Here is a 25,565-nt window from a genome sequence, read left to right on the forward strand (position 1 = left end):
TATAGTTGGCATTTGCACTAATAGACGTTTATAGATGGTAAATTTATCAAATTAAGCACATTTATAGTGGATGCTGGTTGATGAAAATAGCTCTACATGGGAATTTACTTTAGAAACTGACACAGGGAAATATTTAATTTCCACAGACTGTGAATAATTGTATTTTAGTATCTTTTTCTTCTCAGAAATGGGTACTTCATTTATTTTTCATGAGAATTCAATACATTTAAATTTGTTCTTTTTCCAGATAGCTTAAGGAACTAGTAGACACTATAACTCTGAACTAATGCTTTATTCTCAGCCCCAAATGTTTCATCATTTGTGTATAATATTGATTGACTGGGCTTAATTTGGACATTCTAGTCTTGAATTTCTGTTGTTTACTGAGAAAATAATGTGCTATATTTTATGCATGTCTATTATGTAGACTGTGGTGCACCACCCAGGCCCCCCTTCTGGATTACAGATATTATTATTTTAGCTGCTGGGAGTGCAGCTAAAAGAAGGTTATCAGCTATTAGCCCTCTTTGGGGATTGTGTCAAATCCCCTGCCTGAGCAGCCCACATCCAGTGAGTGATCACCACTGGGTAGGAAGGTCCAGCTGGTCTCCGAAGGGCTTTCTCGCTCCAGAGCTTCAGTGGGGTCAGCTGAGACTCTTGGTGGTGTTGGGATTATAGTGCCACTCAATTTCTCTAGCTGTGCTTCCCTTTCACAGGTGTTGATTCCAAGAGCACTCCCAAATAAACACTCCATCTCAAAGTGTGTTGCCTGGGGAACCCAAGGGGTGAAAGATGCCCACTGACTTAGAAGTCAAATGTCTTGGTAGCATTGCAAATTGGCAGTATATTCTAACAGCTATTACAACATTGAAATATATTCTGGTCAATTAATTGATGTAAATACTAGTGAAGATACAGCATCTTGATTTACTAATATTTTCTGATTCTCTGAAACAATCAGTTTCTTCACTTAATCATGGTTAACTAGCAATTAAAAGCAGATGGACAATATGGCAAATAAATGAACTCATCAGAAAAATAAAACAAAATCCATAGTAATCACATTTTTCTTCTGTGAAAGTCTTTGTGCTATTTTGACCTGAAGATTGAGCAGGCTATGGTCTGATTTTAAACAAAGGAAAAGATGAAACAGATACTTGTTAATCATGCTGGACCATCTAAAACAGCTGTTGCCATGGGAGATGTTGTCTCAGTATTTCTTTTGAATTTTACATGAGGACATTTACTCCCTCTTTCATACTGCAAATTACAGGAGTGATTTAGGTAGTTCTGAAACACATAACTCCCTTTCCTATTTGAATGCACAGCATTGCTATTAGGCATCCATTTGAAGGTAATGTCTTTTCTGCAAAGCAAGAAAAAGTCTGTGAACAATAATTGCTCACTGAAAACGTGTTTTATTATTAGCACAATTTCTCAAGAACGTTGTAAAATATAGAAACTGTACTTAGGGAGTTAATAAAACAATACCGCTGTTTCCCTAGCCAGTTTTTCCAGGTGCAGTGTCCCCGCTCTCAAATGAATCTACAGTTTCAGAATAGAGTAACTCGTGTGCATGTATGTGTCCAGTGGTCAAACCCAGAGAAACAGAGGCTCATCCAAGAGAAACAAGATTAAAAATTCAGCAAGAGAGAGAAATCTGGACGTGCGCCAAGCAACTTTTCATCAGCATGTCTGTCTGAGAGGAAACATTTTCCAGTGGCCTGCCTCTTTCCTTTTTCTTTAGAAATGAGCTCAACTGCCTTGTTCCCAGGTGTGGTTACAAACGAACTGCGTTAGATATGGAGAAGCATTATTAAATGACGCTGTTTGCTAAAGGTAGCTCAGATGCTCACCCCCTCAAGTCAACGTCAAGCCCAGTGAAAAACAATTCCAGCTAATTTCTCTGCAGTCTCCATGGGGGACTTAGGAGTGTGATTTTCCTCATGGCGTAGGACTGGGGTCAGGAGGACGGGGCAGATGTGGGCGAGAGAAAGAGCTCTATTGTATATGCTGACCTCTGTTAGGGAAATAGCAGTATTTCCGGAACTCATTAACTGCTGCCTCTCATTCATTTATTTTCCACTTAACGCTGCCTCCTACTCCAGCTGTGGATGCTGAAGCCCTGACGACGCGGAGCAGGCGTAACGCCAGCAGAGGGCGCATCCCCAGCCAGATGCCAAGCAGGCTTCCACCTGTCGACGGGAAAAGTTCAACTCTGCTTTCAGTGACAAGGCTTATTCTGAACTCGATGCTGTATGGCTTTAGCCTCTAAACCTCCCCATTAGGCAGGAACATTTGGAAGTGAGAGGCATTGAAAACACAACCTGGCTCAAGTGTTTTGCACTAAACAATGTTTACAGAAAAAGAAAAGCCTGGTGAGTCATCTTTTATTTTTAAATGGGAACTACCAGGAATTCATATGTACACATTGCAACTCTATGCATTTAAATCAACCAAATATTAAATATTGATGTGTTCAGAGGATGAAGTGGGAACAGAATGCCGCATTCCAAAAAGATCTGTAATCGAGTGATTTCAAAAATCTCACGAGAAGGTGGGGAATTAGAAAGCTAGTTTGCCTTAGCTGTTTCATTTTCCCCCATCTGGGCAACAGGGGGATTGTTCAGCATTCAGAGGGAGCAGGGAACACAAAGGCCACCCCCAGTCATCCTGAATTACAGCAACCCACTGCAAATGTCAAATTGTCAATAGGCCATGACGCAGGCCGGAGCCTAAAATTAAGGAAAGGAAGGACGGCTCCAGGGAAGAGGAAAAGAAGAGCAGATGCTGGTGGAGAATCAGAGAAGGGCTGTGCTGTCGCCTGAATGCTCTGCGCTCTCCTTCCAGTGCGTGTGATACTCCCTTCCTTCCGGCTGTGTCATCCACACCTCTGCAGCGTCCCTCAACTGTGTGTCATCAGCAACCTGGAGAAGCATGCCTCCTGTGTATTCATTCCAGGCACGTGAATATTGAACAGAAAGGAACCGATTGGTATGTGTCTAGAAATCTTCCTCTAGGGTGACACTGCTTTATTAATCAGAATTCCTTGACATGGTTGCTAAACAAAATATTAGTCCTAATGGCTTTAATCAACTCACACTTACGTTGTGTATGGGACCAAGACTTGCCAAGTGACTTGCTCAATAAAGACACACTTTGCCTTTTTTTTTAAATCCTCACCCAAGGATATTTTTCTATTTATCTTCAGATAGAGTGGGAGGGAGAGAGGGAGGGAGGGAGTGAAGGAGGGAGAGAGAGAGAGAGAGAGAGAGAGAGAGAGAGAGAGAAATGTCGATGAGAGAGAGATACATCGACTGGTTGCCTCCTGCACAACCCCAACCAGGGCTGGGGAGGAACCACAACCGAGGTACATGCCCTTGACCGGAATCAAACCCGAGAGTCATTGGTCCATGCTACTGCTCTAACCACCGAGTCAAACTGGCCAGGGCCCCTTCGCCATTTTTAATGAGGCTGGAGAGTACAGTGCTTGAGTACAGTGCTTAAGGACAGACTTTCAAGCTAGCCTGCCTGGGTTTGAATCTTGGCTCAACTGCATACTATTGGCTGTATGTTCTTAAACAAATTACTTAACTTCTCTGTGCCGTAGCTTCCTTATCAGAAAAGTGGGGATAATAATAGTGTACCACTTGTGGGATTTCTGTGTTGACAACATGAGTAAGTGACAAGTGTGTGTGCCTAGAACGGCACGATGCCCAAGTGTTCACTGTTATTCGTGTCATTGTACTGCCATCCAGCTATCCTCCCCAAGTAGTGAGCCTATCACAACTTGCTGATATTTAACCTGTGGTGACACCCAAAGATCACTGTTTACTTCGAAGTGCACATAGAAATGTTTTAAAATCAGTTCTTGTGTTTTCCTGCAAATCATCTCTATTAGGGCATCCCTCCCTTATAGCACAGATTATATGGGCTTGGAAATGCTCAGTGGATATAAAATATGTAGTGAACAGTAGAGATCTAAACTACATGTTCTCTCAAACATGGTATTAATTATGCTGCAAGGGTTTTATTCTACCAGTAGCTAGAGCTGTCACAGTTGGAGAAAGCAAGTGGCCCTGCCACATCACTGTATGTCTTTGAGTGGGTTACTTAACTTCTCTGAGCCTCAAGTTCATTTTTTTTTCCTTCTTCTTATGAAATAGGAATGAGAATATAAATTTAATATATTCATTTATTCAAAGGCAGTATATTGAGTATCTAACATGCATCTTGAATAATCTAAGTTCTAGAGACATTCAATGTGAATAAAACAGGGTCTTTGCTGACAATAAGCAGATGTAAAATCATCTCATACATTAAGTGATAAAAAGTGCTATAAGAATATAAAGCAGAATAAGGGGCTAAAGAGTGATATGGAGCAAGGAGGCAGCAGATATAATAGCTTTTCTAAGAGTGAATGTTCACATATTTGAATATTTTTACTGTCCTATATAACACTATACATTATTATTATTATTATTATTATTATTTTTACTGGAATTGAACGGTGAGGAAATCTCTTTTAAAACTGTCACAGGCACATGAGGCTCTTCACCAAGTACCTTTTATTTCCCCTTGAGATCCCACAGCATGGCTTGTGCTTTGCTGGGGACCAGAGCAGGGGGCCTAGCTGCTCACCTGCATGTAAGAAGCATGGATGACAATGTCCTCAGGAACAGGGCATTTGCCCATGTTTCCATGGCTTTAATATCTCTTCACTGGAAAAAAAAATACCGATATTTGTAATCATTTCAGCAGTGAATTGTTTGCTCTGGAATTATTCAAAATACATTTATTACTGCAACTACCAGTATTTTCCATATAGACACTTTTATTTTCACCTTGCACCTCCTCAGCTGCAGCATCAATAATTCACTGGATTATCTTCATTTCTACTCTTTAGAGCTTTCTCCAGAGAAGTCCAGATGCCCTTCGGCCTTTTTCCTTATTGTAGCTTAGAAAGAGCACAGTGCAATGAGAGACTGTGGCAACTGAAAGTTCTTTCTGGGCCGTTTGAAATACTAAATAAAAACAGCAGGAAACGCGGCAACTTCTGCAAATGTGATCTTAACGTGGAAGCTGTTGTTAATGTGGCAAATCCCCATGCAACACAATTGGATTTGTTCCTCAAGAAGTGTCAGCAAACTCTGACAGGGTTCATAGACTGAGCTCTGGTCTCAACTTGTATGTTCTTAGGTTCTCCAGGACTCCAGGACTCCAGGTTGTCCATCTGGTTCAGAAGACCCCAGCTGACTGTTCCTCCCAACATTCTTGTGGTGATTTCATCTTTTTGCTGAGCTCTTATTCGTTTCCAGCTGAAGACCTCTTGCTGTATAAATCAAAAGTGGAAATTGAACAGGGACATTAGATCTGAATTAAACTCTGTTTCCTTTATTTTCCTTCTCAAATGGGGTGTCTGAATTTCAAATCATGTGAGTTTGCTTTCTCTGGCTGAATTCCTTATTCCTTTTGTTGATTAATTCTTGATATTAGATTGTAGTTTGTACTAACATTATTTCCAAAGAGAACTTTGGAAGTAATTTACTTAGTTTTCAGGGAATATTCTGGGTTTCCCCTCCAAATTTATGAGCCTTGTCAGAAGTTGGATGTCTGAACAGGCCTTCCATGTAGACGTCCCCCTAACTTTGCCCTTTGAATGTGCTCTGTGGAACAGATCCTGGATTTTTAGATTTGATACAACTACTAAACCCCATATTAACGTCATATTTCTTATGCATACAGTTGAGCAGATAAGTTAGATAAAATGATTGCTGTTGGCTTTATAAAGGTTAAAGTTCTCTTGTGTAGGAGAAACATGTTAAAGCACTTTTAGGTCTTCCTTAAATTTGAGCAATACTTGGACAAGTCATCACTATCACTAGGCTACTTACTCGGTGCCTCCATTCTGGTTTTGTAAGTGCTTTCCATTTTGACTTTCAACAATGTGAGTGGGATGAGGGAGAGTAAATAGTCATCATTTGTTCTTTGCCAGGATCAGATTACACGATAGTTGCTAAGGTGATGTTCTCTACGTAGAGTAAGTACCTTCATGTGTAAACACAGATTTTTAAATCTCCGTCGATATATCCTGGGTTGGAGAGATAGAAAATTTATGGTCCTGGTTTCTCACAAAATGTACTGGCAAGCTTGTGGGTAATAGAAATGGAAACAGTGAAACAGACCTCCTAACATACATAAGTAATCAGATAAAACAAGGGACTTAATTGATGCCTAGCACCCAAAGTACAAAAAAAACCAACAAAAAACCAAAGCTAAGTGGAAAATGCTTCCGGAGACACATTGTGTCTACCAGTGCATATTGGGACACTGTTTGCTTCTCTTTAGTGAGTTCCTGTTAACTTTATCATATGTTTATAACCCACTTTCTCCTTTTTGAGAATTGCCAATTCATTCTGTATTTTGTTCTTCTGTTGTTGGTGCTGCAATAGAGACAGAAGGTTCTGACTGTGGCCTCCGCAATGCCTCTCTTGCTAGTCCATTCCTACCCGAGTATCAGTGGGGTTGAGAAATAGAGAAATGGGGATGGAGTTTGCAGGGGATTTCCTTTCCCTTCTTTTTCTAGAATGGCTACAATGAAGAAAAGATAAAGCAGCAATTTCTGTGCTGGGCACTTCCAGTTTCTCCTATGGCGAAAAGTGCTTCCAAAAGTCAGGGACACAAGGAGATCCGATGCCTACTTCTCCTCCTGGTTAAACTTTCCTTAATTTCAACCCAGGCAGCCTCTGTACTCTGTCTCTTGCTTGTACTCTGAGGAAAGCTCTCCTACAGTGTTTAACCCACAGACTAAATAGGGATGAAAAATGCTACAGAGACCAGCAAAAAGGACCTCAACTCTGTTAGCGCCTACCACCCTATGGCTTCAGGGGCTTCTTGTAGAGGGTTACTTTAGAAGTTCAAACCAATAGATTGAAAAGTTAGCTTTTGGAACATACTCTTAAACAGACTGTACATTCTATTCTTAAATAGATTGTAACCACATTATAAGTGAAATTCCTAAGAAGCTATCTTTAAATTACTTGATCCACATATAATGTATAAGAAATTTATGAAAGTTAATTCTCCATTTCCCTCTGGAATTTCTCGCTTTCTCAAGTTCCTTCATTTATTCTTATAATTGGAGAAATGAGACATTTTCCTATTTTGTTAGAATGTCTTTGAGATGATAAAGAGAAAATAAGTTAATCAAATGGAAGAATTTACGGAGGGATATTAGGTTTAGAAATAAATTATTTCAACATGTGAGGTTTTTATTGGACTGCCAAGAAAAATCCATGCAGTAGGTCACAAGAATAGAATCAGTAGCTGGTAAGCTTAAGTTTCTTGGTTTAGAAAAATTTAAGATGGATGTTCAGATATTACATTTTCTGAGAAGTTGAGTGGTTTGGAATAGAGTATGTACTTATAAATATAAATTCAGAAAATAGATTTTGTTGAACTTGATTAGAAATAAATTTAACAATTATCAATCTTTGTCATTAATAATGACACACTGTATTTGATTATATTTTATTTTAATATTTTAAATTATAAGTACTAGGCTAGATTAAAGGAATTGAGTTATAATTCTGATTTGGTCACTGACAAGTAATGTAATTTTGGGAAAATTTTGGGAAATTTTGGGAAAATTTGTTTAAATTTTAGGGACTTCAGTTTATCAAAGGTGAAAATTGTAATTTCTAATTAGATACTTTCTAACCTTTCAACTTGAAGATTCACTCGAAGCAAAGTGGAGCTATTTTGAGCCTTGTATCAGGTCTGTAATTTGCTTTCCAATCAGATTTGGTTAGAAAATAGTACCACATTTCTGGATGCTTTGTAGTGATTACGAATCTGTGCGGTCACACAAGTAAACCTTTGTTCCTTAAACAAAAGTTTGAAGGCTACTGGTGCTATGAACAAGATGGGTGAACTAATATAAAGATGTTAAAGGAACCTAATGAGAACTTCGGCAGCATAAAAGAGGGTCATGGAAACCATTAAAAAAACACTCAGAAATGAAGAATACACTAACTGGAGTGAAGAATAAATTACAAGAAATCAACAGTAGAGTAGAGAAAGCAGAGAACTGAATGTGCAATTTGGAATATAAGGAAGCAGAAAACACTCAATTAGAACAGAAAAAATATCCAAAAAAATGAAGATAGTTTAAGGAGCCTCTATGACATCTTCAAGCCTGCCAACATTTCCATCATGAAGGTGATGGAAGGAGAAGAGAGAGATCAAGAAATTGAAAACCCACTTGAAAAATTAATGATGAAAAAATCTCCTAGCCCTGGCCATTTTGGCTCAGTGGTTAGAGTGTCGGTCTGTGGACCAGAGAGGCCAGGGTTTGGTTCCTGCTAAGGGCACGTATCTCAGTTGCAGTTTGTTCCCAGCCTTGGTTGGGGTCGTGTGGGTGGCAACCACTCAATGTGTCTCTCTCACATCAATGTTTCTCTTTCTGTCTCCTCCCCCTCCCATTCTATCTCAAGATAAATGGAAAATGTCCTTGAAAAAAAAAAAAATCTCCTAACCTGGAGAAGGAAATAGACATACAAGTCCAGGAAGGGCAAAGAGTCCCAAACAAGATGAATCCAAAGAGGCCCACACCATAATTAAAATATACATCAATACATCATAATTAAAATGCAAAAGGTTAAAGACAAACAGAGAATCTTAAAAGCAGCAAGAGAAAAGCAGTTAATTACCTGCAAGGAAGTTCCCATAGACTGTCAGTTGATTTCTCAACAGAAACTTTGCAGGCTAGAAGGGATCGATGCAAAATGTTCAAAGTGATGAAAAGCAAAGACCTACAAACAAGATTACTCTACTCAGCAAAATTATTATTTAGAACAAGAGGACAGATAAAGAGCTCTCAAGACAAGAAAAAGCTAAAAGAGTTCATTACCACCAAACCAGTATTATAAGAAATGTCAAAGGCTCTTTAAGAGGAAGAAAAAAAATGATAAAAATATGAACAATAAAATGACAGTAACTACATATTTAGCAACAATTACTTTAAATGTAAATGGACTAAATGCTCCAATCAAAAGAGATAGGATGGCTGAATGGATAAAAAAACAAGACCTTTACATATGCTGCCTACAAGAGACTCACTTCAGATTGAAAGACACACACAGACTGCAATTAAAGGGATGGGAAAAGACATTTCATGAAAATAAAAATAAAACAAAAACGCTGAGGTAGCAATACTTATACCGGACAAAATAGACTTCATTACCATTATTTTTTTTTTATTTCTCACCTGAGGATATGTTTTTATTGATTTTAGAGAGAATAAGGGAGAGAGAAAGAGAAACATTGATGAGAGAGATAAACATCGATCAGTTGCCTTCCGTATGTGCCTCAACCAGGGATTGAACCTGCAACCTAGATATGTGCCCTGACTTGGAAATCACACTAACAACCTTTTGGTGTACAGAATGATGCTCTAATCAACTGAGCCACCCAGCCAGGATCAGACAAAATAGACTTTAAAATGAATACTATAACAAGTGACAAAGAAGGACCAAGCAACTGTACCTCTGGGTATTTATCCAAAGAAACCCAAAACACTAAATCAAAAAAACATATAAAGTCATATGTTTATTGCTGCACTATTTACAATAGCCAAGATATGGAAGCAACCCAAGTATTCATCAACAGATGAGTGGATAAAGAAAAGTGGTGCATATATACAGTGGAATAGGATTTGGCCATTAAAAAGAGTGCAGTCTTGCCATCTGCAACAATATGTATGGACCTAGACAGTATTAGTGAAATAAGTCAGGCAGAGAAAGACAAATGCCAGATGACTTCTTTTATATGTGAAATCTAAAAAAAAAAAAGAAAAAAAGAAAAAAAGAAAAAAAAAATGAACAAATAAGCAGAATAGAAATAGACTCATAGATGCAGAGAACATTTTGAGTGTTACCAGATGGGAGAGAGATTGGGGGACGGGTGAAAAAGGTGAAAGGATTTAGAAGTCCAAATTGGTAATTACATAATGTCGAATCATAGGGCTATCCACCCGAAACAATATAATATTGTACATCAACTCTAATTTTTAAATTAAAAAAAATGTAAAAAGATGGGTCAACTAAAATTTGCATGCTACAAGTGCAAATAATTTCTCAAAGTTTTCCAGGAAAAATTTCATTTTTTATGGGGATGTAAAGTACAGCATAGGGAATATGGTCAATATGTGGTATTGGATGGGTACTAGATTTATTGAGCTGATCACTTCATAAGTTACATAATGTCAAATCATAGGGCTATACACCTGAAACAATATAATATTGTACATCAACTCTAATTTTAAAATAAAAAAAAATGTAAAAAGATGGGTGAACTAAAATTTGCCTGCTACAAGCTCAAATGATTTCTCAAGGTTTTCCAGAAAAACTTTCATTTCTTTTCTTTGTAGGCAATAAATCCTTTCTGTGAGAGGCTGAATTAAGTGATCTTTTTTGTTCTTGTTATAGATTTCTAAAAATTGAAAAGACAATAGGCTTAAAGGACAATGAATAAAATAACATCGAAGAGCTTCATTAAATTGATCATGGTACCCAAGAGCCAAAAAAGAAAGAGATGAAGCCTCAGAATCAATAACAAGTCACCTTAATAACCCTCTTTTGAATCAGATCTTAGAGAGAAAAGCTTTGAAAACCCTCTTACAGTCTCACACGCTAATAGGCATTTGTGTACACTTATATTTACATCCGACCTCCTTGGAGGGTTTTCGGAGGCCACATAGCCATCTCTAAGCTTGCTGCTGCATTAAGAACTAGGGTAGATAGCAACGACTCTTGTTATCCAAACAGGAAAAGAACACAATGGCACAAAGAAAACAAAACTAGTGAGTGATGCTTAAGTCATTTCTATTTGATCTTGTAACACTTCTTTTAGCTTCTTTGGCTTTGTGTCAATGTTGGAATCTGTGCTTTTTCAGAACACACCAGTTGTTGGTTAGCCATATTCGTGGTAAGTTGCTGGGGGAGAGCCATCTTGAATTTAAAATAGGCTATGGATGGTCTACAAAGTGTATGCAATATATATGGATAATTACAGGCGTTCAATAGGATTTTCCTGTATTAAACAGCATTTCTTCTGAGGAGAAATCTGCATGCATTAAAAAAATACAGTAATTTTCACATAGATAGTAATATTTTACCACAGCATGTTGAAGGGTGGCTATAAAAATCCTTCCAGCTTTTTAGGATCTTCTTCATTTAGAGGTATATTCTGCTGTGAATACCATGGGACAGAACAAAGACATTGTTTGGCCTCTCTCCTCTCTCTCTCCCCCACCACCTTTTACTTTTCTCTTGATTGCTCTGAGGTCACTTTCTCATCTCAAATTCTGAAGACTATTTTAGTGTGTGTCTTACTCAATGATTTGTTCTGAAGAACTCTTGTTGGGCACCCTAAAGTACTGCTGAGTTTGATTCTTATTAAAATCATAGCTGAGCAAAGTTTTAAAATAATGAAATCCTTTGTAAAGGTTTAGTTTGCCGATTCCTGTATCAGTCATTCACTGTTACAACCACAATGTCCTGTAGATATTCACAGTGTTTTATGAAGTATAAATCAGGACCGTAGGTGATTGAGTAAATTGTCCCAGGCCACCCAGGTTGTAAATGGCAGAGCCAGGTCCAACTATCTGCACATCTACATTCCCTTTATATATCTTTAGTTTCAGCTGCAAGCAGTGTTTAGGGGGTATAGTAGCTGCTCAATTAATATTTAGTGAAAGCTGTTTGAAGGATATGTCTAACTTCAAAACTGCACTAGTTTCCTGATGTGGCATCTAGCCGAACACATTGCCATTCATCACCCTCTGGTCGGGACTGGAGATTGAGCTTCTGTGCTCTTTAAACAGAGTGGTGGACCCGACAACCCTGTCTGGAAACTTCAGGTCCTGGAACCTGTAAAATTAAATGACTTCCTCACTAATAAACACTCTTTAAAGTTCTAAATACAATGATTTAATACATCCACATATGCTTTTTAGATAATAACATATCTATTAATCAAATAATAAAAGGTAGGTTTAAAAATATACCAAAAAGTAGCTGAACCATTTATATCCTGGTATTACATAATCCTAGAAATATTTTGTTAGAAATATTTTAAAGAATTAGGAAATATTGAATGTTGATGTTTTATAAATACACTAACTTTTTTTCTTATTAATGATTTTTAAAATTTTGAAAAACAAAGTAATTACAACCAGCTTTCATTATCAGTGAAAATTCAAAGCAGCAGTTTTATGTCTCATATTTAGTTCAGCTTTATAATACTATCTATATCAGAAGGTTCTACAGTGACTTCTTGTTATATTTTTTTTAAAAACCCATAAACGATGCTATTATTATTTTTAATATAATAAGCTTATTTATTCTTGGTTGTTTCTATTAGTAATTCAATGCTTAAATCCCCTGAGTTTTTCAATGTTTATTTAAATAATGGTAAACACTGAGAAAGTTACCAGACTAGGGTTTCTTGAACATACTGCATCCTTCATCACATTCTTTTTGCCTTGGTTGTTGGTTGGATTATAAAAGCAAAAACAAAAACCACAAGTGAGAGATTTAAAAAAAAATTATTCTATTGTGGTTTAATTGCATTATTTTGTTTAATTTTTTGCTCCTTAATTAATGAATTTGGCAACATCCTTGCTTGAATGATGAAAGGCTTAATGGCAAGAAATAAAATTGGGAACAAAATGCCTGTCTATGGAAATCTGTATTTATGATTCATGATGGTGGTGCTCATATCATCATTTCCCCAACTTGGATGGTCATTTTAGGAGGCAGAGGTAGGGAATGGATAGCATAAATTGAGCTTATTGGCTTCTTAAACTAGGAACTAGACTTAAATCTGCCCTTTTTTGGCAGACTTAAATCTTACCACTGACTTTAGGGTTCTGGAATAAGCTTGAAAGCCAGGAATCCATTCATGTTTGCTACAGACTGCAGGGCACTGGCGAATGTTTATGGCTTACTTTGGTTGCTCTGCCTCACTTACTTCCTCTAAATACCACTCCTGTCATAGAAAGCCTACCCAGACATTCCAGGTTTTTCTCAAATGCTACGGTTAAGGTTTGTCCTCTAAGGGACAGGGACTAAAAGGCAGTCATAGGTGTACCATATGTAACGATGTTGCTCTGCTGTGTTTTGGGGAAAGAGGGACAGTATGATTAAGAACACCTTCTCTTATGCATGGGGCTCCATAAAAACAAGCTATGATGTGCTCTGTCATACTGTGCTTAAGAAAAAACTGCACCAACCCTGTGTAGAAAGGTAGTACACAGGATGATGGTCTGACTCTTGGAAGGCATGGCTAGAAGAAGAATGAATAAACTAGTTGGGGGAAAATGCCAAACCTGGAATTAGTCTTTCTCCAGGCTATGCAGATGTAAGCTCCTGCAGACACCTGGGGCTCAAGTAATCCTAGTTTCTTAGGTTTTTTTTCCTTTTAAGATCTTTCTAGGATTTTTGGAGACCTACTATGTTGATTTGATAAGTGGTCCTCAATACTGTCATTCACTGTTTTCATAAAGTCATTTTTGTTTAAAACTGCCTCCCCTGACCAAAGACACATCAGAGTTTGTGGAAGCCACTACTGACGAGTTTTGGAGCCCCTTTTAAAAAAGGTAATAAAACATAAAACATAAAAAAATTAGATACAAAGGTGACTACTTGGTTAGCATAAGAAAAAAAAGTAGATTAAATCAGAAAATTTAAAAAGCTGATGATGATCACAAACATAAAATTCAGAAAAAGAATACAATATTTGTTTTAATAAACTGTCTGACATATTTCTACACCCCCCCACCCCTATTATTTTTGGCTGGATAATCTCTTATGGTCTCCTTTTTAAAAGACTTTCTTTTTTTTCTTCTTCTTCTTTTTTTTTTTATCCTCACCTGAGGACATTTTTGCATTTATCTTCAGATAGAGCGGGAGGGAGAGAGGGAGGAATAGAGACAGAGAAACATCATGGAGAAGCTCACTTGAGTGGCTGCCACCCACACAACCCCGACCGGGCTGGGGATAAACTGCAACCGAGGTAGTGCCCTTAGCCAGAACAGAACCCAAGACTCTCCAGTCTGCAGGCAGATGCTCAAACCACTGAGCCAGACCAGCCAGGGCTAAAAAACTTCTTTTAAAAGAGAAGTTTAAGGTTTACAACAAAATTGAGAGAAAGGTACAAAGATTTCTCCAATTTCCCCTGCCCCCACACATACACAGGGAATATATATATCCATATATATATTGCTTTTACATTGTCAAGGTTTACATGATTTGCATTATGTTACTCAATCAGCATAATTCCTATAGTCATTTAGTTTTAGTCCTATATTTGAACTGGTTCAGTACTCACTACCAGTCATCACAGTTTCTCTATTTCATTTATTATCCACATTCTATCATTGAGTAGAATTTTCAAGAAAGGCCCATAAATACTGTTATTTCATGAATTCTTTCACATGGAAGGTTATTAGTCTATTGCCTTGCTCTCCAAGATTAGATCGACTGGGGATACCATTCTTAGATCTTATTATATTTCTTCTCCATAGGTGACAGACTGGTCACTTTACCAGCCAGTCCATCTAACTGTCAGAGGAGGTCAGTGAGGATTTCACCGTGGCTGGCCTGAGAGCTGGACCTAGGCGATCAGAGGCTTCTCAATAGCTCATTAAAACCGCTACCTACCAAGCTGGAGTGACCTTCCTTGTCTTGGCAACGTACGTTCCACCTACTATTCCCATGCTACAGTCATTTCAAGGATGCTATTTTGAGAGAGTAAGGGGCTGTTGAGACCATCTGGACTGAAGACGCTACTAAACTCATTTAAGGCCTTGTCAACTGAAAAATAATGGCAACTGGCGACTAGGTGTCTTTTTTTTTTTTTGGTGGTACTTGCCCCTAGCAGGAACTGAACCTGGGACTCTCTGGTCTGCAGGCCAGTGCTCAACCTCTGAGACAAACTGGCCAGGGCGCGACTAGATGTTTTGTCACCAAAACAGATTTATTGGGGGGAAGGAGGAGAAAACCCCGTGGCAAGCCACGTGCACACTCTGGCCTGCATGCCAAGGTGCAGGGGTGTTTATAGAAGGGAAAAGGGAGTTAAGGGAAGGGAAAGTCAGGACCACAGAGCTTTATTATAAACAGAGTTCTTCCTGCAGAGTACTTGCGTGGAGGGCTCTCGGTGGAGGGTTCTCGAGATTACTAGAGTCTGAGAACTGGCACACGCCCTTGCTCCCGCCATAGGCCCTTCGGCTGTTAGGCTTGCTGAAGGAGCCAGTCTTTCTAGACTTGATTCTGGCGGGCAGGTGCAGAGATCTACTCACTGTGCTACCCTGGGACAGACTTTGTAAGTCAATTCTCCTGCCTGTTAAAACTGCCACCTACCAATCTGGGTGGCCTTGTTTCTCCCTCTATCTCTGTCCTCCACAGACAGGAGCCAGCTTGGGAACCAACACTAACAGACGAATTTGTTTTCCTCGGTCTGTTTAATAAAATTGACTTTGTTGCTGAAATTTAAAAATTGGGAGAATTAAGACAGACGTTTGGATTTCTGGATTTTCTTGAAAATATAACATCATTTTAACAGTTTCTTGTTGTCCGAAAGCAGAATTGGCTGTCCCGTCTTGTTTGGACAAGGTGTGCATACCCTTCACTCACTGAATTCGAAGGTTTCAGTCACGTACACCTGCCTCATCCTTGTGGGCATCTGAGTTTGCAACTCCAGCCTTGAATTTTTTTGACATTGCTGTTATATCTGGTAGCACTGAGTATTGAACTAGTCGTTTTACTATGACTTCACCATTTGTTTCTTGGTGAGCTTGATTTATTTGAAATATATATATTTTTTCTCAGGAATGTCTCATGTATTATATTTTCTAAGTTCTTTCATATTTCAGAATGCCTGGGTGTAATATATTTTTTTCCTTCAGGATATCATAGATATTGTGCTACTCTTTGCTGGCTTAGTATGTTCTGTGGAGAAGTGTGTAACCAACCTGATTTCTCTCCTTTTAGTTGACTTATTTTTCTATCTAGATGGCTGAAAAACCTTTCTTATCTTTGAATTTTAATAACTTAGCCAGGATATGTTGCAATGTTGATCTTTCTGTATCCTTTTCCCAGTGGAGAAGGTCTAATTTTTAATCTGTGCTTTTGTCATTTCAGGAACTTTCTCTTTAATATTTCTGAATATCCCCCTCCCCCCCATCACAATTACAGGGCATAAAATATCCTTCTGTTGTATTGGCTTTTCCCTCTCTCAGCTTCTTTCTAACTTGTTTTCTGATATTAATATTATTTCAAGCCTTTCCTCTATCCCATTAAAATGACTTTGGGCTCCTTTTTCTTACTCTTTCTAGTTTATTAAATAGATGTGTATTAGTTCTAATGGTGTTGCACTCTCAGCTGATCTCGGCAGACTTCCTTTACATCTTTTTCTGTTGTTTTATGAGCTTTCTTTCTTTTTCTTTTTTTCATATTTCCATTAAATTCTTTCACACTATGAATCAAGTTCAGGAGATTTCTTCTGCTCTAGATTGCTTTCCTTCCAACTAAGATTTTTCTGTCTCTTGTCAGCCATGTCACTTTCCTTCCTATATTTATGTTGTATTCATCCGTAACTGCAATGCCATTTCTTTTAATCCTGCTCATGCTTAACATGGGCAGCGTCCAGACCTTGGGTTTGCTTTGGAAGCCTGTGTGAGTTTTCCAGGATGCTCTTTCCATGAGGTCTCCCCACTTGGTCTCTCCCTCAGAGCCATGCTCCTGGAGGCCTGGCTGTTGCCATCACCCTGTTCCTCTAGCCTCAGCTGGTGAGAGTGGGGGCGGTGGAAAGCTCAGGCTCCGCTTTTTCTTCTCTGATTTGGGTACATTTCCCGCTTCACAATCCCCTCCATTTAGTTGGCATGTACTCTCTTCTTCAGCTCTCCCAATCAAACTTCTCCTTCGTGTGTGATGCTCTGAAGCTTATGCTTCCAGTAAAGAGCGTTTGTTTAGTTTATTCATTTTTCTTGTTTCACTTACACATTTCTTCAGAAGCCTTCTATGTATTTACCCCTACTCCTCAGTCAGAAAAGGGAAAGATAACTCTTCCTGTGGATGTTAGCCTCATTATCATATTAACGGGGTTGGGGGTCGAGAGGAGTTTCACCTGCTGCTTAATCTCTCAACTTTTGGCTGTTGCCCCACTGTTTTTATTTTTTCTTGTTTATTTGCTTTTTGTCTTCATTTCTGCAGTTTATTGCTGGAGACCTTTAGCACGCCCCTGTCTTTCTTCCTCTCCAGCTGGGAGAGGGCAGAATGGCACTGCTGGGCAGGGTGCTCCTCCTCCCTGGAGTCCCTTTGGTAGAGATGTTTGCAGAAGTGGACCTTGACTTTCTCCCCAGCAGCCTGCCTTCCCAACTTCTCCCTGTTTTTAGGCCTATTAGTAACACTTTTGAGGACTTGGTTGGTTGAATCATCTACTTTCCTTACCACTTCTTCTGAGAGATGCAGATAAGGTTAAAGAACTTCCTGAACCAAATAAGCATCTTTGATTTATTTACTTGGCCATCTCTTTTGAAAATTTATGTCATGTATTTTTTTTGTTCCTTTCATCAAGTGTTGGAATAGGCAGATTCTCTTGGTCTACTATCTTAATTGGAAAGTCTAAAGTATTTTTCCATTTTGTTCTTTCTTTTTCTTGTTTTTTTTCCGCTGTTGTTAGGAAGAACAATATGTGTTTATGTACTTACATTTTTTTTTTTACCATGAAATATATTTCTTTAGTTAATTATTTAAAAAATGAAAAATATTATACTGAAATAGATTTTATATTATTTATTTAAGGTTGTATAAATATGTTTGTAACACAGTAGACCACAATTTCTTTTTGAACTACTTCTGTCAGTATTGCTACCAGAGTATATAAAGACATAAGAAGTTGAAATATTTTTACACGCTCTGAAAAAGTTAAACAACATTGGAATTCTCTCTTTTTGGGAGATTCTGTTGAATTTACTGTTAAAGAGAAAAAAAAATTCAACTGAGGACATTTTGAAGGTCTAATTGGCTTTCTTAAGCTGTTCATGACTAGGGCAGTATCCCATACAGCAAATATTAGGGCACTCCAAGAAGCTGGACAGAACAGAAGGTTTTTTTTTTGTTTTTGTTTTTGTTTTTAAATAGGAAGAAGAGTGTGGCAGAGGAATTATTAGCAAAAGAAAAAAAAAAGAGGATTATTTTTAGACCAGGACATTTCTTTTTCCACTGCAAGGGCTTTAGCCATCAGGTTGTCTCTTTTTCCTCTGGAGAATGGAGAGAACCTGTGTGATAGGTTATCTCATTGGTGTCGACCAGAAAATGGTTGATTAAGATTACATTTCTGGTAAGGTCAAATTGGCAATTAAGTCAGGTATTAAGTCTAGGTTTCTATCATGGGCTTTAGCATAGCTGACTCCATCTGGACCTGCGGTTTTCTCTTTAACATTACTAATGCGTCTGTCTGGTCTCACTGGTCATTTCAGGTATTCAGGTGTATGTTTCATTATTTTTCATGTTTATCAGTCTATTTTTGCTTCTTGAATTAATTTGCTAATTTCCTAGAAAATTACACATTTTATCTAGCTTTTTCAATGTTTAGTATCTCAAATTTTTGTAGTTTTTTAAATCTGCGTTCATAAGGCATTTCTCATTTCTTAGGTATATATTTGTATTTCCTCTTTGAAAGTATTACATTTTCAGAATTTTGTTTCTTTTCTGATGTTTCCAAATAATAAGAGCTTATATTTCTTCATCAAGAGTAGTTTCCCTTTTTTTCTAATACATTACTTTTCTTCTTTATTAATTGATTTAAATTTGTGCAATGAGAACACCTTTTCTCACCTTTCAGTGGGGTAAAATTTTATTGTATTGTAGCTCTGTCTTCCAGAAAAATCTAGAATTTTCACCATCATCCTTTAGTGTTTGGTATTTTAGAGTGAAAATATGAAACCAGTCTCATTTTTGTGCTTTTATATGTGACATATATTTTTCTTAGGTCACCTTATTTATCTAAAACGAAAAAAAGGGGGGTATGTATCATTATTGATCTGTTTTTGAAAAATTATCTTTATTGTTGAAAGTATTAGAGATGTACCTCCCTTTCCCCCATGGACCACCCCACCTTGACTGCACTCTTATCTGTGTCTGTTGGTTATGAATATATGCGTATCACTTCTTTGGTTTATTTCTTCCTGTCTCCCACCCTGCTTCCCTCTGAGGTTTGTCACGCTTGTTGTCTTGGTCTTTTTTTAAATTCTTTTTTCAGTTCAGGAAAGTTCTTCTGTAATATCTTTGATTATTATTTTTTAAAATTTATTTGCTTTTCCTCTGTGTAGCAATTATTTGAATGTTTCTCTCACAGTCTATCATTTTCCTCTTTTTTTATTCATCTTTAAGAATTACTTCTTAAATTTGTCCTCCACATTATTATTTCCAATTTCCAATATATATTCTATTTACCATTACTAATGTGGTTTAAATTTCTTATGGATTAATTAAAAAACGTGTAAAACTCCTCTTGTCTATTTATTTTTTCTCATCCTGAAGTTTTTATAGTGTAACTTTTATACCTTTTATAGATTTCTGTGTCATAGAGACCACTCTTTTGTATTTTCTAGAAGATGCCATCCAGAAAAACAACAGTGCTACCAACAATAGCAATAAAATAACAATAACAGCAAAGAAAGATGAATTTGGTTTATTTCCTAAATATATTTTTGTGATCTATAGTAGATAATTGTCTAAGGTGAGCTATTCTATGTTTTCAGACTCAAGATCTATTTATTTATTTATTTATTTATTTATTTATGCAGTATTGCTTTGTAAGTCTATAAGGTCGATTTTGGGCCTGGTACCCATTCTAATTTCTAGATTCTAGGAAGCTTTCACCCAGAATAATACTGTCTTCTGTAGACTCCATCTCTCTTATCTCTACACCTGGTTTGTTACAAAACCTTTATTTTGCAGGATACCTGTTGCCATTAAGCATCCCTCTGCCCTGTGTTCTGCTTGGTTTGACATGATGGTCCACATCACTGCCCTCTTGTTTTATGGGGGTACTGTTTGAAAAGATGTGGATATAATGATGGGAACTCAGCTGTGGCTGACACAAGAAAGAGCACACACATGGTAGAGGGTTGGATGTCCAGCAATACCCATATGGCTGGTCAGTAAAGGAAGAATGACAGAAGGGCATGAAAGGAACCCTCTCAGCTGAGTCAGCTCCATTAAGGAATCTCCCTGAAGCCTCACAAATATTCTCCCTATATATCATGATAAAAATAGCCTCATCCCCACACCCAGGGGTCTAGGTAACTGGGAATGTAGTCTCTTGTTTTGAGTTACAATATACCCAGTAGAAAAACCAAGGTGCTGAGAAGGAGGTGGGGGGGGGAGTAGAGGGGAACAGATGTTTTGTAGGCAACTGGTGGTCCTTGTCCCAGCCTCGGTTCCTGAGTTTGAGCTGACCGCGGAAGGGATTAAAAAGCATTTCCCGTTGCCGACCATAAACTACAAGAAGGACCAGCATTGTCACTTCACCACTTCTTTTCAGACTTACTTTTATATCTTACAAACCTTCTTTTTTTTCCTGCCTGCAATGATTTTATGGAGTCTGCTATGTTAGAAAGATGACACACACTGTTAGGGCCTCACAGTGTGTCCTCAGCTTTCTCCCTGCTCCCATTTGCAGGCCAGGTTGTTCTCTTCTTTTTGGGGTGATGACTAGCAGATTACTCAAACAGTGATTAGTCAGCCCTGGTTCCCTGATCTCACATCCTTTCCCCTCCTCCCCACTGCAGTTTATCACAGAGCCCTGGGACGCCCACTTTTGTCTTTTCTGCTACCTCCACAGTGATTCCCATTCACATCTTCATTCTTGCTTCCCACTCTGTTCCTGCTAAAAGTATTAATCCATAAACAGCAATGACTAATATTGTTAGTGTTCGTCTTACAAGGTGCTTCCTTATAGTTTTATTTCATTTGTACCACGCAACCAACCTTTTCTCTTAAATTTTCACTGAGGCATATGTTTTTTAGAGGGTAGTGATTAAACAAATCCATATGGTAAATGGTAGAGCTGTAACTCCAGCCCAGATATCCTAAACCATGTTCCTTCGACCACCCTGTGCTATGAGTTGCAGGTCTAATGTATTGCCTTCCAGTTCAAGTGATGGCAAGCCCTGGGTTAGTGGGTGCATGAGAAGGGAGCCTATATGTGCACTTAATTGAAATAGAGGTCATGGGGCCTAAATAGATGGAGATGATCCATGCTGTACAGTAGGAACGAACAGTGGCTCCCAGATATCCATGTTGACGGACATATGGAGACTAAGATATTCTTTTATTAAATTATTCCTTAAACTGTGCAGTATGAACAGGCAAACATTGCAGAGGTTCATAAATAATGAACAGCTGCAACAGCAAATCCTGTTTTCATCTGGAGTGTTTTATCAGAGCTCATGTGTTCCTGGCTTAGTGCTAAATGCTTCACCAAGGGAAGCAATTCATGGGTAGAAGCAACCGTGCAGATCAGACAATTAACTTCCTTTCCAGTGGATCAGGGTCTCAGAGAATGGCCTCAGATGAAAGGGGGAGCTGCAGGCAGAGAACCAGGAGCTCTGGAGGCTGGCAGAAACAGAAAGGGAACTAGCTGGTAGCAATATAATAACGTTTCCCAAAGGAGAGTCAAGTTAGACAGCTTTTTACTGAATGTGAGAAGCATGGTATACATTAGTTCAGATCAAGATTTCAGCTTCTAAGCTTGGGCTCCTGAAATTATTTTTTGACTTTCTTTGAAGTCACTGAAATCTATAATAAAACTCCATATTATTCGAGTTTCTTTTTACTTTAGCCACCACACAGGCGACAGTCACCCGTAAACCTAGTTGCTTAATTTAGCTTCAGGCTAATTCACTCACAGTTCATCAGGACCTTATAATTTTACTATTGTGTCCAGGCAGTGGTATGGTGAGTGGTTCAAAGAAGAGGTCTCGGCCCTCCTGGAAATATACAGACATGTACCAGTCCCTTATACTCCCTCCTTGTGCCATTCACTCTTCTGTAAAATGGGGTACTTAATCATCAGTGTAATTTGTACAGATTAAAGATAATAGATCTGGGTAATATGTTAAGATAATACTGTACTAGATTTTTCATGCATTCATTGATTTATTCCTTCAACCAGATATTTCCCATATTGACAGTGTGCCAGGCACTGTTCTTGCTGGGGACCCAGCAGTGAATCAGACAGGCAGAAATCCCTGTCCTCACGGAAATAGTGCCTGCGCTCCAGTCAGTGTCTCAAGAACAGCCAAGAGGAAAGAGCAGACGTCGCATCTTTGTTTCCCATCAAGTTCAGCCACAAATGAGAAACCGAAGATATGTGTTGTTTGATTTCCACAGTTAAAAATTTTTAAAATATTAATTTTTTCCAAGGTTCACTCCCTCTCCATTGCACGGCATTCTCCATCACTCGTTATTGCTCGTACCGACCAGCTTCTCTTATTTATTCTACCCTTGTGGCTGCAGTAGGCATGGGGCATTTGGAATTAAATCCTGACAACTGAGAGAGTTGTGAAGGAAGTAAAAACGAGAAAAGGGTTTTTGGGTCGCAGAGAAGTGTAGGTATAGAAGCTAGGGAGTTCAGGGTCTTGCTTCTTCACCACAGACTGGAAAGAGATTATCCTCCAGTCTAAGGAAGAGAGAGGAGGGAACAGTCTGTGGGCCCAGAGCAGTGGCAGTTTTGCTTCTTGGGAGGGGAGGAAGGAGGAAGCAAGAATGCAGGGGAGAATGGATCTGCGGGCTGTTAGTCAGGCTGCCCGTAGGAGGGTCACAGGGGATTCCCACCGCAGTACGTTTCCAGGAAGCAGCAGAGAGGGGCTACGGAGCAAGGCCCAGCCTTCTAGGACTTATGTGGGTTGATGGCTGATCTTTGCAGAGCACAGAGCACTGACCTCCATGCCATGCCAGGGTCTAGTCTATGATCCCCGAACTACCGTATCACAACCCTGGGGTCAGGGGACACTTCACAAATAAATGAGGTTGCATTTTCGCAGGTGGCATAGCACTTGGATTTGGCAATAAAACTGAGTACGGATAATTGGGAAATTAATGTTTTCTGTATCCTTCAGTCAGTGGACTGAGATTCATACCTGTTTTGCTCACTTCTAGAAGGAAGTTGAAGTACAGTGGAGGAAGGGAGGCCTGGGAGATGTCTGTGTTCTGTGGTCCAGGACAATTTTTTCTTGTAATCTGTTTTAGTTGCTGTTATTTCATGAGGGGCTTGGTCTGTGACCTCTCTTTCCCTTTTCTTGCTGTTCTTTCCTTTCTCTGCTGTCTTCATCCTCCTATCCTTGGTTCAATTTGACCATGTGGGATATTTCTAAACCATAATTCTCCTTCAGAGACTAGCTGTTAGGTAGCCCCTTGTTTCTCAGGCCTCCCAGGCTCACTTCCTTCCCTAGCCCTCTTTCCCGGCCCCTCTGCTCACTCAGCCACGCCAGCCTCCAAGCTGCTCCACGTGCTTCGTCTCCAAGCAGAGGTGTCCAGCGCGGGGTCATCAGACCAGAAGCCCAGCAGCCCCTGGAGAATTGTTAGGAATGCAGATTCTCAGGCCCGGGCCACACCTAGGGAATCCGAAAGCTCTGGGGGGAACCCAGCGGTCTGCTTGATGACACGCCCCAGGCCTTGGGTGCCGGCTCAGTTTGAGAAGCACCGCTGGGAACGGAAGTGCTTTAAGAACGCGGTGTCCCAAGGCGGCAGCAGGAGCCAGGTCCCTGTGGCCAGAGTGCAGCTGTCCTTTTATAGAAAACATACACACTCAAGCACACGGTTAAATCTTCAAGCTGCGCGGTATACACTGCAGCTGACTTTTTCTGCACTCAAACCAAAGTTTTATGTTTTGACCTGTGGGCCAGTTTTCAGGTGAATCCTAAAGTCAAGGGACTTTATTTTATTCTTAGTCTTCCTTGTCATGTTGATTGGTTTTCCATTATATCATGATATATCACTTGGTTGTCATATAATTGTCTCCTCCCCCTCCCCCCCCCCACTCCCCCCCCAAAGAGAAACATTTGACTTTGCAAAAATGGGGAAAGTCGGATGGAAATTCTTCGGAAAAGTGTTGCAAGAATATTACAGGTTTTCTTCTGGTAACTATCATGTTCTTTGTACAACTCCTCGTAAAAAGGAATGCAGATGAGATTAAAAACACTGAAACCCAGACAAATTTAGTATTTCTAACAAGAGAGTCAGTCATCAGAAGGACTTTTTAGCTTCTGTGTTTCCATAACATGCCAAGGTTTGCTCCTGACTCCTTTGCATTTTCAGCCAGCAGGCTGACGTGCATGGAGTGCCTCCCTCCTCAGCCAGCGAAGTATTGATTTTGCATCACAAAGGGAAAATATAAATGTAGGCCTTTCTAACATGACCTCAACCGCAATGTTAGAAAATTGCTAAGTGCTAGAAATCTCGAGTACAGTATTGGCAGAGAGCAAAGGTTCACAGTTAGTGATACAGAGTGTAAAACCCCTCAACTCTGTTTTTAATAAACCAAATCAAAATGGTGGGGCCAGTGAAATCTCTATCAAAATATAGGACCATTGAAACACCAGGGTCATTCATTTGAACGAATGTCAACTATCCATATAGATGACAAAGCACGAATCATGAACATTCCCGAACTGAAAATGAAATTCCCAGTGGGTCAATTCCTGATTGAAAATAATCTGCTTCCCACAGTCCCTAAGAAGACTGAATATTATTTAAAAATGTGTTTAAGATAGTATTACCTCTTTAAACTTACTATGAAAAAATGTCACTCCTATGTTACCGGAAGCTCATTTCTGAGGATGTCCTTTGCTTTTGTATCACTTCCATACTGATGTGGGTTGTATTTTGACGGGTGATGCTGTTTTATACCAGCATTCACTGGCCTACGTCTTCTCCCTTCCTTGCCTTAAGGGAAAGGTAGTATTTAGTCATCAATTTTTTTGTTTTAAACAAAGGATGAGATTGTTGGTCTGTGGCAGGGAGAAGATTTACTTTATTATCAGAATCGGTTTGTTCTGAAGCAGTTTGTCCAAAAGGAAGTCAAATAGAAACATTCATGTTTTAATCAGGAGAAAAATAAATATTGTTTGTGTTTGAATAAATATGCTAAGGGAAAAATAAGACATTTTAAAATCCAGAGCAATTGTATTTGGTTTTGTTCTTATATTTGCCAGCATGAATACTTAATTATTAGATGTTAAATCAAGTTTGGTTTTCAATTTGATATTGTTCCTCCCTTTCCCTTTCCTTCTTCCCCTCTTCTGCACTCCCCTCCACCCCCAAACTTATACCACTTTATCATCTGGTGTATTTATTTGGAGGATGTGAGCATCATTAAATTAAAAAAAAACTCTCTCTCTATATTTTGTTAATCCTCACCTGAGGGTATTTTTTCATTGATTTTGTTTTAAGGTAGAGTGAAAGGGAGCAAGGGAGGGAGAGAGAGAGAGAAGGGAG

Source organism: Molossus molossus, unplaced genomic scaffold (genome assembly GCF_014108415.1).
Source record: "Molossus molossus isolate mMolMol1 unplaced genomic scaffold, mMolMol1.p scaffold_m16_p_8, whole genome shotgun sequence".
NCBI lineage: Eukaryota > Metazoa > Chordata > Mammalia > Chiroptera > Molossidae > Molossus > Molossus molossus.